At 44.5% G+C, this 14,308-nt stretch overlaps 2 protein-coding genes across 7 annotated transcripts in view; one reads left to right on the top strand and one right to left on the bottom strand.

Annotated features, from left to right (window-relative positions):
- The window catches only part of LOC146871331 (uncharacterized), a 733,473-nt gene that overhangs the window by 264,564 nt on the left and 454,601 nt on the right, over positions 1–14,308 (top strand). For 3 of the 6 annotated variants that reach the window (XM_085650833.1, XM_085650834.1, XM_085650835.1), the window contains exon 1: positions 10,962–11,080. The exons of 1 other annotated variant lie outside the window; for it this stretch is intronic. The gene's annotated coding sequence lies outside the window, so the exon portion shown is untranslated. Of the gene's footprint in view, positions 1–10,214; positions 10,353–10,961; positions 11,081–14,308 lie in introns of those variants that run through there. 2 more of the 6 variants (XR_014980985.1, XR_014980984.1) reach the window with 2 other exon arrangements.
- The window catches only part of LOC146871332 (uncharacterized), a 574,862-nt gene that overhangs the window by 137,273 nt on the left and 423,281 nt on the right, over positions 1–14,308 (bottom strand). The window lies entirely within an intron of this gene.

Here is a 14,308-nt window from a genome sequence, read left to right as displayed (position 1 = left end):
AAGTTGTTAATAATCAAGAAATCATTGAGCAGACATTGTCCTCACTTTCAGTTGCTTTCTGGAATTTTCCTTTGCTGTCTTCATTGGGTTGTAGATATTGTCCTTAATCATCTCCATCATTTTCTTTCTTTTCATCAATCTATTTTTACCTTTACCCATATTTTATATCTTCCAATCACATACTCACAAAAATGTTAGCAAAATAAATAGATCACACAAACCATTATAATTACTAAAGGAGTTGGTATTAACTTAAGAGTGCTTCATCTCATCCAGTCATTCACCAACCTTGATAAAACCCTTTCCAGTCTCACTTGACTAAACCAAAAACCCACAGTCTCCCTACAGCCAGGCTCGTCAAAAGACCCAACAGCATGCAAGATGCGAGAAATATTACCAATATAACAGTTCATAACCCTTTTATCTAATATAAAGGTACAGCAGATTTTTCTTTGATTCCCTTGCAGAATCCACCTTCCTTCGCCAGGAAAATATCTAATGCTAGTCGATTCTGAATAAACATAGCTCTAACAGCAATCCTATCTTCATGTACCTGCTTCAATGCTCCAGATCTATCTACTGTTAATTTATCAACTAAAGGAAAAAGACGTCTAATGTTCACATCATTATTTACCACACCTGTAGAAGGAATCGCAACACCTAATACATCTAGAGCTACCTTTCAAAAGCTCATTTTCAGTCTTTTCAAATTCACTACATCACCCATTTCACTCATATGATACATTCTATGAAACACTAATGAAATATAACAAGAACCAAAACAATTTCTCATCAAATTGAAATAAGCATTCCTTCTACAAACATAATACATCTGTCAAAATTTGCTCTCCACTTAATAGATTATTTCCACTCACCTCATAACTCCTTTCACATACACTTTCCCCTATATTTTCTTCCTTACCCTCTTTCAAAGATCTTCTTCTAACAATAAATAACTCACCAATTTGTTCCTGTTCCATCTTCAACTTAATATTACAGGGAATGTAAAAAAGGGAGAGAAGGCCTACTCATGCTAATGCAAGCATCAGCAGAAGTAAGTGTAGACATGTACGGGGTAAAGGAAAAGCAAAGGCCCAAGTTCTTTACAATGCTAGAATAGAGAGCAAGACTAGAGTGGGGGTCTGGGGGGAAGCAGGCATGAGTTTTAGTCGATAGAGAAATAGAATTAGTAAACAGCACAAATTGAAAGCGAACCACAGGCAGGCAGTGCAAGGACACATCCCTGAGAAAATGGACGGGTCAGGTTCCCAGACTGCAGTCAAAAGGTCGGACTTTGTACTATAAAATTCTGGTTGGATGATTCTTTGGAAATTATAGAATGGAGGGATGAGGAAATTCATGCATGATTTATGGGTTTTTTCTTTTTTCAGGACGCAAATGTAAATGTAAATGTGTGTGTACTTGAATAGCGCACTGCCACCCCTAACAGGGGGTCTCCTGGCACTTTTACTCATACCGCTGAGGAACCCTTCCTGGCCTTTCCCTGTGAAATGTCCACTCCTGGGCACCCCCATGGTGAAGCCAGGCATCTCAGCGCTGCTGGGGCCGTTGTGAAGATTAAGCAAGCTGTTGCCCAGAGTTGCAGCGTGTGACCCATGATTAGAATAGGCACCGAGGCGAGAATTATCAGGTCCGAGGAAATTGAATCCAGGACCCGCCGAGGCGAGGGATTGAACTCTGGTCCCGGGCCAGAACTATGCTTCAGGGTCTGCCGCTCTAACCATTGAGCCACACTTCTCCACCATGCACCATGCAATGATATGTTTAGAGAAATGAAATGTGGTGATTCCCTGGGTAGACCGGAAGACTAGATCGGGTGAATTCCCAATTGAAAAAGAAGGGAGGAATAACAGACAGTAGTGTATTAACCCGGGAAAGCTCCTGGAAGGGACATTCCTTCGGGGAGTGGCCACAGACATCCCTGTTAGATCCGGAGGTCTAGTGTAAAAGTAGTGAGACGGGACTGGGTAACAAGTGTGTGAAGTCTGACATGATAAAGAGATGGTCATTTGAGGGGTGCCGGGAGGCCTTACTCTGAATAAGTCAGACGCCCTGCTCCCAAATTCCCAGATTTAAGATATTTGGAAGGTGTCTTTATGGAAGGGCAACCGAGGCTACGGCTTCAGTTGAAGAGTCTGACAGTTAGGTAAGGGGACAACCGGATGGTTGTTGTCAATTGAATTTGCCCTGAGCAGGGCCAGACTCAGTTTCAAACCCAAAAAGCGCATTACTTTCAAGTAGATAACCCTCCATGAATAAGGAGGATGACATAAAGAGTATAGTATTTCAAAATCATGACAGGGTTTCCCGCTGGTTGTCATACAGTCTGATATTAGTGAGTAAGAAAGGCAGCAAGTTCAATGCAACATTTTTGGTTTCCAATACTAACCCCTAAAGTGTCCTGGAAGTGGGGAAACATTATCTCATATAAAAACACAGGGAATCAAGATAAAACATCCAAGAGAAAGTCTAAAGATTAATAAGAATCCTCTATACATAAGACTGATGAGTCACTGTGGCAGGTAACAGAGGATATAGAATTACAATTAATATCTTAGTGGGCCCATGGAGAACCCCTGTGTCCATGTAACACCCCTCTGTTTCAAATAATAGCCACCCATCATATTAGAAGCCCTCCTTGATGCATTCCTAATAGACATTCACAATTCAGGGGTTTAAAATATTAATGGGAGAACACATCCTCGAGCACCGCAAATAGCCATTTACATTCACGATAATGCTGTAACATGTATTGCATCAGGTACAGATCTTCTCAGACCCCCCCCCATTAACGCACCCCCCATATATAACCATGGCCGAAGTGTTAATCTATAAGTATATCTGATATTCACCGATTTAATCGCATGACAATATATGTGAAGTCAGGTAACTCTGCATGAAATCAACACGTGTTCATCACTGCCATAGGTTAGCGATATTTATAAAAGACAAATATTTAAGTAAAGGAGACAGGTCCAAAAAGGGCATAAGACAATTGGGCAAACAAACAAGGGATGAATAGTGACACTTCCACTACACATAGGAAATACATACATTCTCAGGGGACCATGGAGACCCCTCTGGAATACATGATAACATCTTTCCCTTCTGACAAGAAGAGGATAGGAAAGCACTGTAAACAATGGTACAAAGGTACCCAGGGCCACTCTCAGCCATGGCCAAAGAAAGCGACGTTCGACTAAGACATAACTGAACATACATTGACTTACATTTGCTCTAAATATAAAAGAAAGAAAAGACAGAAAAGGGAGCCACCCTGTCAATATGGTAGGTATTCTGTGATACAAAAACAAATGTGAAACCAATAGCACCTGAAGAGGCAACAACACAGTCCCCAGAGAAGCGCCTGCCTTATGGTCTTTACCCCATTTTGCCATCTGTAGGGTACCAGGATACCATTAGAGCTGCACATAAAGAAGAGACAAAAATCACAGGGAGAATGAGACAACTTCGGACCCCACTCCTCTTCAAAAGACTGAACAGCATGCAAGATACGAGTATTAACAATATAACAGTTAATAACCCTTTTATCTAATATAAAGGTACAGCAGTTTTTTCTTTTATTACCTTGCAGAATCCACCTTCCTTCGCCAGGAATATATCTAATGCTAGTCGATTCGGAATAACCATAGCTCTAATAGCAGTCATCTCTTCATGCACCTGCTTCAATGCTCCAGATCTATTTACTGTTAATTTATCAACTAAAGGAAAAAGACGTCTTATTTTCACATCATTATTTACCGCACCTGTAGAAGGAATCGTAACACCTAATAAATCTAGGGTTACCTTTCCAAAGCTCATTTTCACTTATTTTTTCAAATTCACTACATCACCCATTTCACTCACATGATACATTCTAGGAAACACTAATGAAATAAAACATGAACTAAAACAATTTCTCATCAAATTGAAATAAGCATTCTGTCTACAAACATATTAAATTCCTCTCAAATTTAGCTCTCCACTTAATAGATTATTTCCACTCACCTCATAACTCCTTTCACATACACTTCCCTCAATATTTTCTTCCTTACCCTCTTTTAAAGATCTTCTTCTAACAATACATAACTCACCAATTTGTTCCTGTTCCATCTTCAACTTAATATTACAGGGAACGTAAAAAAGGGAGAGAAGGCCTACTCATGCTAATGCAAGCATCAGCAGAAGGAAGTGTAGACATGTACATGGTAAAGGAAAAGCAAAGGCACAAGTTCTTTACAATGCTAGAATAGAGAGCAAGACTAGAGTGGGGGTCTTGGGGGAAGCAGACAGGAGTTTTAGACGATAGAGAAATATAATTAGTAAACACAACACAAATTGAATGTCACGGTATGCACCACAGGCACGCAGTTCAAGGACACATGCCTGAGAAAATGGGCGGGTAAGGGTCCCAGGATGCATTTAAAAGCGTGGGGAGAGGTAGATAAGCCACCTAGGGAGTCATGCTCATATCGCCCCATAACATTACTGAACAGCGATGTTAAAATCTTTTCGAAAGTAATGGCCATGAGGCTAAATAATATATTAAAGAAAACTATTCACCCCTGCCAACATGGGTTTATAATGGGCCGTGGAAGCACACAGCATGTACGGCGGGTGATAACACTCTTTGATGCAACAGAGATCTCAGTGGACCCTATGGCCGCTTTGTTATTAGATGCTGAAAAAGCATTCAATAGTGTCACCTGGGATTTTCTGTGGGAATCAATGAGCTGGTTTGGGTTGGAGGAATGTTTTGTTAAAGCTATTCAGGTACTTTACTTGGCTCCCACAGCTCGTTTAAGGCTTAACGGTAGCCATACTCTGCCTTTTAATATCCAGCAAGGGACTCGGCAGGGGTGTCCAGCTTCGCCCCTGCTATTTATATATGGACCCCTTAATACGGCTATTTGAGGCTAATAATGGAATTTTCCCAATTATAAGTCAGGGTGTTGAATCTAAAGTTTTAGCCTATGCCGACGATGTGGCCATTATTACTGCTGATCCGCTCTCGGCGTTGACGGTGGTGGAGTCAATAGCACAAAAATTCGGCATTTATTCAGGGTATGCACTAAATAGAACTAAAACTCAAGTTATAAAGAATCGGCTTGTTAACATTGAAGATCCTCGCGTTACAGACTGAGCAATATACCTGGGTATTAGGATCGTGTCTGATTTAGAGAATCTGGTAGCCAAGAACATTGAGCCAGTAATTAGGAAGGCGAGTGTGGACTTTGATAGACTAAATCTTCATCTATCTCTTGTTGGACGTTGTAACGTGGTGAAGATGATGTTTTTACCAAAGATTCTTTATTTGTTTAGGGCAATCCCGTTGGAGTTTCAAAAATCTTGGTTTGCTATTTTGGAAGGTATTGTTAATCGATTTATTTGGGCACACGGGAAAACTAGGAGGGTTTTTGGGTTTATGTCTTTACCACGGGAGAAAGGGGGGTTTTCAGTACCCGATTTTCGAAGCTACTACTGGGCTGCTGCTCTCCAATACATGGGCATACTGGTTGGTTCATGTTCCAGGGATCTGGATGGGGAAACAGAACGCCCTGATGTTTATAAGCTGCTACTGGGGGAGCAGGCTGCGAATTGTTTTTGGAAATTTACGGAGCCCAGCTACTATAAGAGGACAAAATTCAAGACTCTTCGCTCAGCCTTCAAAATTTGGGGGGCTCTAAAAAAAAAGATTGGTTTGGGGAGACTGAATCACTATACTTTGCTTTACAAAAACCCCACCTTTCCGGAAATCTTCTCAGGCGAGGTCATGGCAGTATGGGCAACAAAGGTAGTTCGGATGGCTGTGGACCTAATACTGAATGAAGGGTTTCGCCAATTTAGCGATATCCAGCTTGAGTTCGGGTTGGAAAGGGGTAACATTTTTAAATACTTGCAGTTACGTTGTTTTTTTGGCAAAAAGATTGGGGGGTTTAGTGGGTTTAGCAGTAACAAAATTATAGACATTATGAGAGGCAGTACTAAGGGTACCATTAGGCTATTGTACGCAGAATTGATAGGCTTATAAAAGGACGATTTAGCTAAGCACGAGAATAAATGGGTGGAACGTGTGGGGGCCGCGCCAGAGGCGCTTGCAGAGTCCTTAGAGCTAGCGCGGACGGTTCTGTGCTCTGCTGGGCTCCAGGCGCAACACTTTAAAACTGTTTTTGCTTTATATTATACCCTGGCAAGACTAGCGCAGTGGGGTGGGCTATCAGGGATTACTTGTCCTCGGTGTGGGGAGATGGCAGCAGATCTTGTGCATATGTTTGTATCCTGCCCACATCGGCAGGGCTTACTAGAATCTATTATAGAATTTTTAGACATGTCAATAGGGCTAAAAATTATATTAACTTTCGATCTAGTTTTGTTGGGAGTAAGTAGGACGGAACTAAATGAGATGGCTTATCAATTTATTTTCGTGGCTATGGCTGTACTACGGATGAATATCGCTTCTGCCAGGCTAGACCCCTCGCCCCCTACCTTTCATCAATGGCTTGCGCGGTTACTCTCTATTTATGCAGTAGAAAGAGCGATATATGAAAGGAAGGGGAAGAAATCAAAACTGCTAGGGCGGAATATTTGGGCTCCCCTAGCAAGATGGAAGGATTCATAGTAATTGCTAGAAATTAGGCAAATAAGCCAAGTATGAGGGTGGAGTTAACTTTACTGGCTTAGCTCAAGTGTGTTTTTGTGAACCCAGATTAATGTTTTGTGTTACAAAAGTGGCTTCCTTCTGCGCAAAATGTGTTCTTTTTACTTTTTAATGTTCTGTAACAAGTTTATGTAATATTTTGTTTGCTTCCTCCTAAAACCTCGTTTTTCTGTATTTTGTATTTGGTTGCGTTTATTGTGCTGATATCTGGGGAAAATGTTAAAAATTGAATAAAGAGATATAAAAAAAAAAAAATTAAAATGAGGAGAGAAAGCTATGGGCCCGACAAGGATCTTTTCAACCCATTGGATTAGCAACTGCCAAAGAATGTATAAGGCAGGGACAGGGCAACCCAGACTGGGACTATCCCTATATGCAAAAGTGACTTGTGGTCTGGGAGGAGTATGTTATAGACAAACTAACTGAAGTGATCCGAAGCAATAGACCAGATCTGAGGTTAGGCCCGGCATCAGTAAATCCTCGACCAATAACTCAGTTACCCCTCATTTTCAAGGGTGGGCAAGTGCCCACATACGTACCATGGCCACAAATGGATAAAGAGATTTTAAAGAGGGTACTACCCCTGCTGTTTGAGAGAGCGGGAAAATGGATAGAATGCTTTGAAAAACACTGCTGGAGTGAACCTCGCCTTGGGCGATGTTAAAAGCTTGGTATGTTCTCTGGTGGGAGACGCAATAAATATCATTTTTACCAAAACAGGGTTCAAATAACATTGATAAATACACAGTTTAATGGGTAAACCTTCAACAATATCGGTCAATATGTTTGGGATGCACTACAGCAGACATACCCAGACAGACAGACATTGGAGCCCTTATGGCTTAGGGTATAAAACTGACTGAAGACTTTGCAGAATTCATCACCAGAATGAAAGAGCAATGGATACAGGATGTAGGATGTAACTGGGAAAACACAGGAGGGAATGTAATATTATTTTATAATGTATTGAAACAAGGCCTGCCCACACATATACAAGCAAGCCTAGACGGAGTAGTGGGACTAGTGCTAAACCATGGCCAGAAATACAAGCCCATATTATACATTATTTCAAGCGAAAACAAGAGAAGGATAAGGAGAGGACAGAACAGGCAAAGATGGCCACAGCTAAGTTGGTGCAACAGAAACTTTTAAAAAACAGGTACCGAAGGGGCACTTGTGTCAGTATCAGAAATGGCTTTCACAACAGTGCAGACGCAGGCACCAGGAGGGCAGCCAGTAAGTAACATGGGAAAGGGATGGGGAGGTTTTTCAGGCTGCCAAGGTCCAGTGGAGGCAAGAAAACAAGGAGAATATAGGTTATGACAACAGTGTTATTATTGTGGCAATATGGGTCATTTAGCAAGGGAATGTAGAACAAAAAAGAACAATCAGCAAGCACATAGATGGGTCACCCCGCAGAGGCAGATGAGTCTGCAACAGATGCAATGGGCTCCCCAACAAGTAACACAGGTACCCCCGCAGGTCCCTCGGGTTCAGTGGACCGCACAACAGGGTAGGGTGACCAACTGACCTGGATGCAAATTCAGGATGGTGAGTGTAAAAATTCAGGACAAAGGGTCAAAATTCAGGACAAAAATTCAGGACAGGTCAAAATTCAGGACAGAAATTCATCCAATAAAATGGACTATTCATTACACGTTTACCTTATTTCTAGCAGGAAGTGAACCCCTAGCCCTCCCCAACACTCTGTAAAATTGTCTTGTTAAATCCTACCAAGTTTAGGCAATTAAATGGCAGTTGGGTGTACTTTCAAATGCACTATTTATCACCAATGTATTGGAGGAGAACGCCCATCCCTCCTGCATGATATAGAATCGTCTGCCATTCACCAATGATATAGGCCGAACGTGTTTTAAAATTAGCGATTTGCCACTCATGTCCCAAAATCATCGGTAGAAAAACCTTCATATTCATGTAAAGGTCCCTTTATATACATTTTCCCCATTTCTGCTGTCCCAGTTTGCCGTAGAATGCACTGTCTACCACATTATCTGAAATATGGTACCTTTCTACCTAAATAACATATAGTTAAGTGAGAGTGAGACTAAAAAAACTAAATTCTGTATGGTAATTGGTGCCATTCTGACCCTGCTTTGAGGGGAGAGATTTGGTTGCATGGACTCAGGGTGGGACTGCTGCAGGCCCTTAAGATCACCGCAGGTGCTCGAGCTGGCCCCTACAGTGAGAGGTAAAGAACTCTCAGACAAGCTCGCTCTAATGGTCAAAATTACGGAGAAAAGGCGTCCATGAAGAATTCCTCACAGACAAGAGCCCCAAATAGCGAGCTGTCCGTGAAATTTACGGACGGTTGGTCACCCTGCAACAGGAGCAAATACTACAGAATATACCCCAGGTTGTCAGAAATACTACAAGAGGACCAACAGCGGTCCAGATGGGAGGACTAAAGGTACAAGGAGGCATTCCCTTTAATGCACAACCGCAAATTTCTAGAGGGACACCGTCCAACAGTTATACTCAATGAAAAAGCCCACAGACAACCGTTATGTGTCCAATGCTATCAGTAACCCACAGGTCAGACGAGATACCCACTGTGACGGTAGCCATAGAAGGTCGCCCCTATATCTAATCAACACTGGGGCCACTAAATCTTGTATAAGGGAAGGAACAATACCACTTTCTCACAAGTCAATGGACACACAAGGTTTTTCAGGGGCTGTCAGGAGGGTTCCTTTTACTAAATCAGTGTGCATGACTGTAGGAAACACGCGAATTGAAGGACCATAGTTATACTCTCCGGAGGCACCGATCAACCTTCTCGGAAGAGACCTAATGAGTAAGCTGAATATGACCATCTCTTTTTGGAAGATGAGTTGATGGTATGTTACACACCTGGTATCACACCAGAAAGGATGTGGTCATTCAGTACATGAGGACGTGGGACAACAGGTCAGAACAATCCCTGTGGATACAGAGGCCTTATTGTGTAGCATATATGTCTTGAAAGAGCACACACCAGCGCTACTGGGGAAGACAGTGCAGATACCAAAGGAAGTTATGTTCAGGCACAACAGGCCTATGGATCCCATAAAAGAACCTGACATGGTGTTCGAAATATTAGCCCTTGCAACAAGGCCAAGTTATGCATTGTTGATAGCACTTGACAGGAGACAGGCACAGTGGGCATCACTAGTGTTTACCAGGGGTCAAATTGAGAGACATATCAGATGAAGAAATATTTGATGACAGCCCATTAATAGAGACAGTGGTATTTCAAATGGATATTCCCATTAGAGCACGGGTACTCATAGTACGGCCCACAGCCCGGCCAGCCTTCATTGGCAGCCCGCGGACCTTGTCTTGCCATATTGCCACATGCCAGTTCCTTCCTGGAAGTAAACAGAGAAGATGGCCGCAGGAGGATACATAGTGAATACGTATTCAATACGTATTCACTGCGTTTACTCCTGCGGCCATCTTCTCCGTTTACTGCTGGCCTCTGATTAGCTCGCTTCTGTGACGTCACACATGGCACCCGGCGGGAAGCACAGGCCTTTTAAAAGTCAGCTGTAAGCTATTTTACAGCTGACTTTTAAAGGACCTTTTGGGAAGCTTCCTGTGTCCGTGTTGACGGCGCCCTCTCCGCCCGCAGCCGCAGACCCGGAGAAAGAATTGCACTTCAGTGCCAGCAAAGGTGAGCCACTACTTTGCCAATGCTTTTCTGTTTCCATTCTTTACCCGTTCTTATTTTCACCCTTGCGTGTTTAAACTTGGATTTCAGATTACAGTCAATAGGACCTTTTTTTTGCACCAATACAAATCTAAATTTCGTATGATCCATATCAAAAGTAAAATTCATGTCTAGTATTTTTAAAAGTAGACTAATCTAGTGGAAAAAGAATGCCGTGCAACACAAATTGTAAGAGATCGTTCTATGTTTGTTTGAACTTAAAATGTGTATTACAAGTTTACATCCGCGATGTTTTAGGCAGCATCATTTTTTTTCTTCCTTTTATTTTTGACGAGATGATTGAAATGACAAACTAAAAATGAATTACTGCACTAGCTTGCCAAAGTGCAAATGACTGGCTTTGGTTAAGCTTTAAATAGGGCTTAATGCTGGAAAGAGACCGCTTTTGAAGTCACTGAATTTTGTCAAGTGACGAAACTGCGGCTGCCCACGGCCCCCGCAGGGGGCCACCTCAGAGGGCAGCCCCCCCCCCCCCTTTAGTCCATTTGGGCGTTTCCCCACCCCCACTCTCTACTACGGGACTCCAGGAGGAGTCCCCTTACAGGGCGCGCCAGACACGTCATGGCCGGGGGTCGGGGAGGGTATTTATGCCTCCATCTTAGATCCTCTTTGTTGCCTGTCGTCTGGTCGGTCACACGGTCGTGTCCCTGGTCTGGCATTGTTTTTCCTTGGTGAGTGCAGGGCATTACCGCCCCCCGTCTTTCCACCTGATACCCTGTGGCTCTAGGCCCCAAGTTTGGCAATATGTGTGTTGCAGGGGGCAGCAGTAGGGGTTGAAGGCCCGCGACCGGGCAATGCCTTTGTGGTGTCTTTGGGGGCCAGAGCTAGCAGTGTGGTTCGTGGGGGGCGAGCGCGGTCTGGAGGAACAATTTAGCAGTGTGGTGGGTGGTCCAGAACACCCGGGTCGAATGGCTATTGCGGCGAGTGCCTGATTTACGCAGGTTTGCTCGGCGTGCGTCGGGTCAAGTGAGCTGCATGTTGAAAGCCAGGACCCGATGGGTTTGTTGTACGCCTGGGCGGCCTGCTAGTGGGCAGGTAGTGATGAAGGCACCGGCGTAGTTGGCACGCATTGACAGGGAGGGCAGAGCATCCACATTACTTTGTGGATATCCGGTCATCGCTTGGGTGTTTGTGCAGGCATCATCAGTGTTTTAGGCGGGGCCCGTTGGGACAATTTCTTTGGCACACTTGGTCATGTCGACCTGCTTGGGCGGGGAGACTGGACTGCGCTGGTGCGTTTGGGAACAGTGGGGAGTTTCTTACTGCTTAGTGTATATGCCCCCCCCCCCTCGGTTGTGGCACTGACTTGCACTGTTCGAGCGGAGCGTAATCTCGCATGGGAAGCTCCAACCCTATCGTTATTTTACGTTAACTTTTAATGGGGCGTAAGGGGCTGGGCTGCTTGCTTGGCCCTCCTGGTGACAGGGAAGGGCCCACGGCGTGAGGCCACCAATGTGCGGTGGTCACTGGTTCAGCTGGAGTTTGGTCCGCACTTAGCGCTATTAAGACCGCAGTGCCAGGGAGGCGAATGCTAAGTGGGCAGAGGTCATCGCTTAATTGCAGCTGAATTATTTCCCGCTTACCACGCTGTTGCACCTCAAACCTCAGGTGGAGGATCGCGTCTCCTATGGGCCCGTCGCGCGTTAGGATAATGCGGTAGTGTTACGGGTGATGTTACCCCTGCAGGCTTCTAACAGCCCCCAGGAGCGGGGCGGTATAAGGGCATGGCTGCAGGATGGCTATTTACGAGTGCTTCAAGGGTTTTATCGGTAGTGGCGATCACTGCATTTCCGAAGCAGGGCGGTGGTTCCTTTTGCGGTTACCATGGGCCACGAGGACGGTAAGGGCAGTGGCCTGTAGGGATGGTTTGTCCACGTGTACGTTAATGGTATGCAGCGGCACATAGGAGTAGGATGCCGATAACTAGGGAAGACTGTTACATAACGCTGAGATGCAGCTGCTTTGCCGACTTCCACGAGGTGTTTTCACTACACGGAAGCAAATGTTTTTACAGCTGTCGGGTGAGGATATGTTTCACTATCTCACATGGCTCACCGAGTAGTTGCTTTCCTTCACACGACTGGCAAAGCTCAGCCTTCCTTGGAGGTTTGCAGGGTGTCTTGACGCATTGACATGGAATACAATTGTGAGGTTGGGCACAAGGGGCCGTGGTTGGACCGCAGAGAGGATGGCGCCACAGCCAGTGCGACCACCTAACTGCTGTGGGCGCAGGTCAGAGTCTTGTCGCCATCTCAGAACCAAAGCGCAAGTTAGTTGGATGAGAGGGTGGCAGTCATTGCAGTCATGTCGTGTTTATTGTGCTGCCAAGGGCAGCGTGCGTGTTTGTTGGGGATGTCTGCATCCTGAGTGTGGGGCACTCGCCGCTTTTGCTTCCTGGGTGCACATGAAATAGGGGACACGCACCACCTTTTATCATTCCATCGACTTCCTGGAGTCTAATCCCTAAATGTTCTCCCATGCAGGCCGCCTTTGTTTCTCTGACTCTCCTTTTTAATGGTCACCGATTTATGATATCAGAATGTAGGCATCGCAGGAGCTAGGCTGTGGCTTCATGGCTTGAGATCACTACTTTGGAGCCAAGGAACCCAGGTTTGAGTTTTGGCGTGGGCAGAGTAACCTGTGATTCTGGGCAAACCATCTAATTTCTAGCTTTGTTTATAGCGTGATCAGACATACAATTTTCGTCTGCTGCTACAATCTGACGAGCCTTCCCTCCACCTTGCTATCTTGAATAGACATGATACTCAATTAAAGTTTTCGATAGTGTTGATGAACTCCACAACACATTTCATCCCTGAATACCGCTTCATAGTGTCCTGTTGGCTACCTTGTTCTGAAATGTGCAGGGGGTAGCTGGCACGGGTAGGTTGGATATGCACCGGTTCTGGCATGTGGCTCTGTGCGGCGTCGCACTCTGGTGCCTATGGGCAGCATCTGTGTTTTACTCGTGAGGAGTTTGGGGCCCGTTGGGGGGTTTGGGAGCCTGCTCTGATATCCAGTTCTGCCCCGATGACGGTGAATATTTCTTAAAGGGATTGTTGTAAATACCATTGTCCTTTGAGTTAATTTTGTGTCAGTGGTGTGTAAAGAGTCTGTGGAGGCCAAGGGTTGTGTTTGTTTTTCATGCAACAACCATAAAAACATGTTTCTTGTAGATCGAAACAGGCCCTCACTTATGAGAAATGGGGGAGTGTCAGATTATTTGCAGTAATACTAATAAGCTGATGCGTTGCTACAATGTTTAAAGCAGATTAATTTTAGATATAAACACATATTAGAGGCTATTGGAAGTAACATAGGTGAGCTGCTGCTGTGTCAAATTGCGGCGAGCAAGATAGTTTAACCTGCAGCTCGAGTGTTGTGGGACATTTAGAAAGGTTCATGGGTATCATTCAAATATCCTGTAATATAAATCAAGCTAACGCTCCATAACACCAGCTTTAAAGGATCTTGAAAGCTCAAAACATCGAGTAGGACACCATCTTGGATCGTGGACACATCCGCTCAGTGAGGGAGAGCTTAGGTACGCACACGCACTCGCAGCTTGGGGGCTAGTGACAGAGGGGCGGTACTGCAAGGAGTATGGAGGGACAAGGATCCCTCCTTATCAAGCATTGCTTGGGTGTCAGGTGTCTCAGTGCAGGAGGCACACTGAGCACCTGTGTGCGTTCTTTGAACGGATGGGCCAGAGAATTGACATGGTAAATCCGTCAGGGCCCTTACCCTAGCACTGCAAAACATAATGCCCTCCTCCATGGTCAGATGGGTTTGCATTAGCGATATAACGCTCCAGTAATGCAATCAAGCTATCCCTACATAACACAGATTAAAATGCTCTTAAAAGGTCAGATATTACGCTAAAAAAGTTTGTCAGGTGG

Source organism: Triturus cristatus, chromosome 1_1 (assembly GCF_964204655.1).
Source record: "Triturus cristatus chromosome 1_1, aTriCri1.1, whole genome shotgun sequence".
Taxonomy (NCBI): Eukaryota; Metazoa; Chordata; class Amphibia; order Caudata; family Salamandridae; genus Triturus; species Triturus cristatus.
This window is presented reverse-complemented; position numbering and strand designations above follow the sequence as displayed.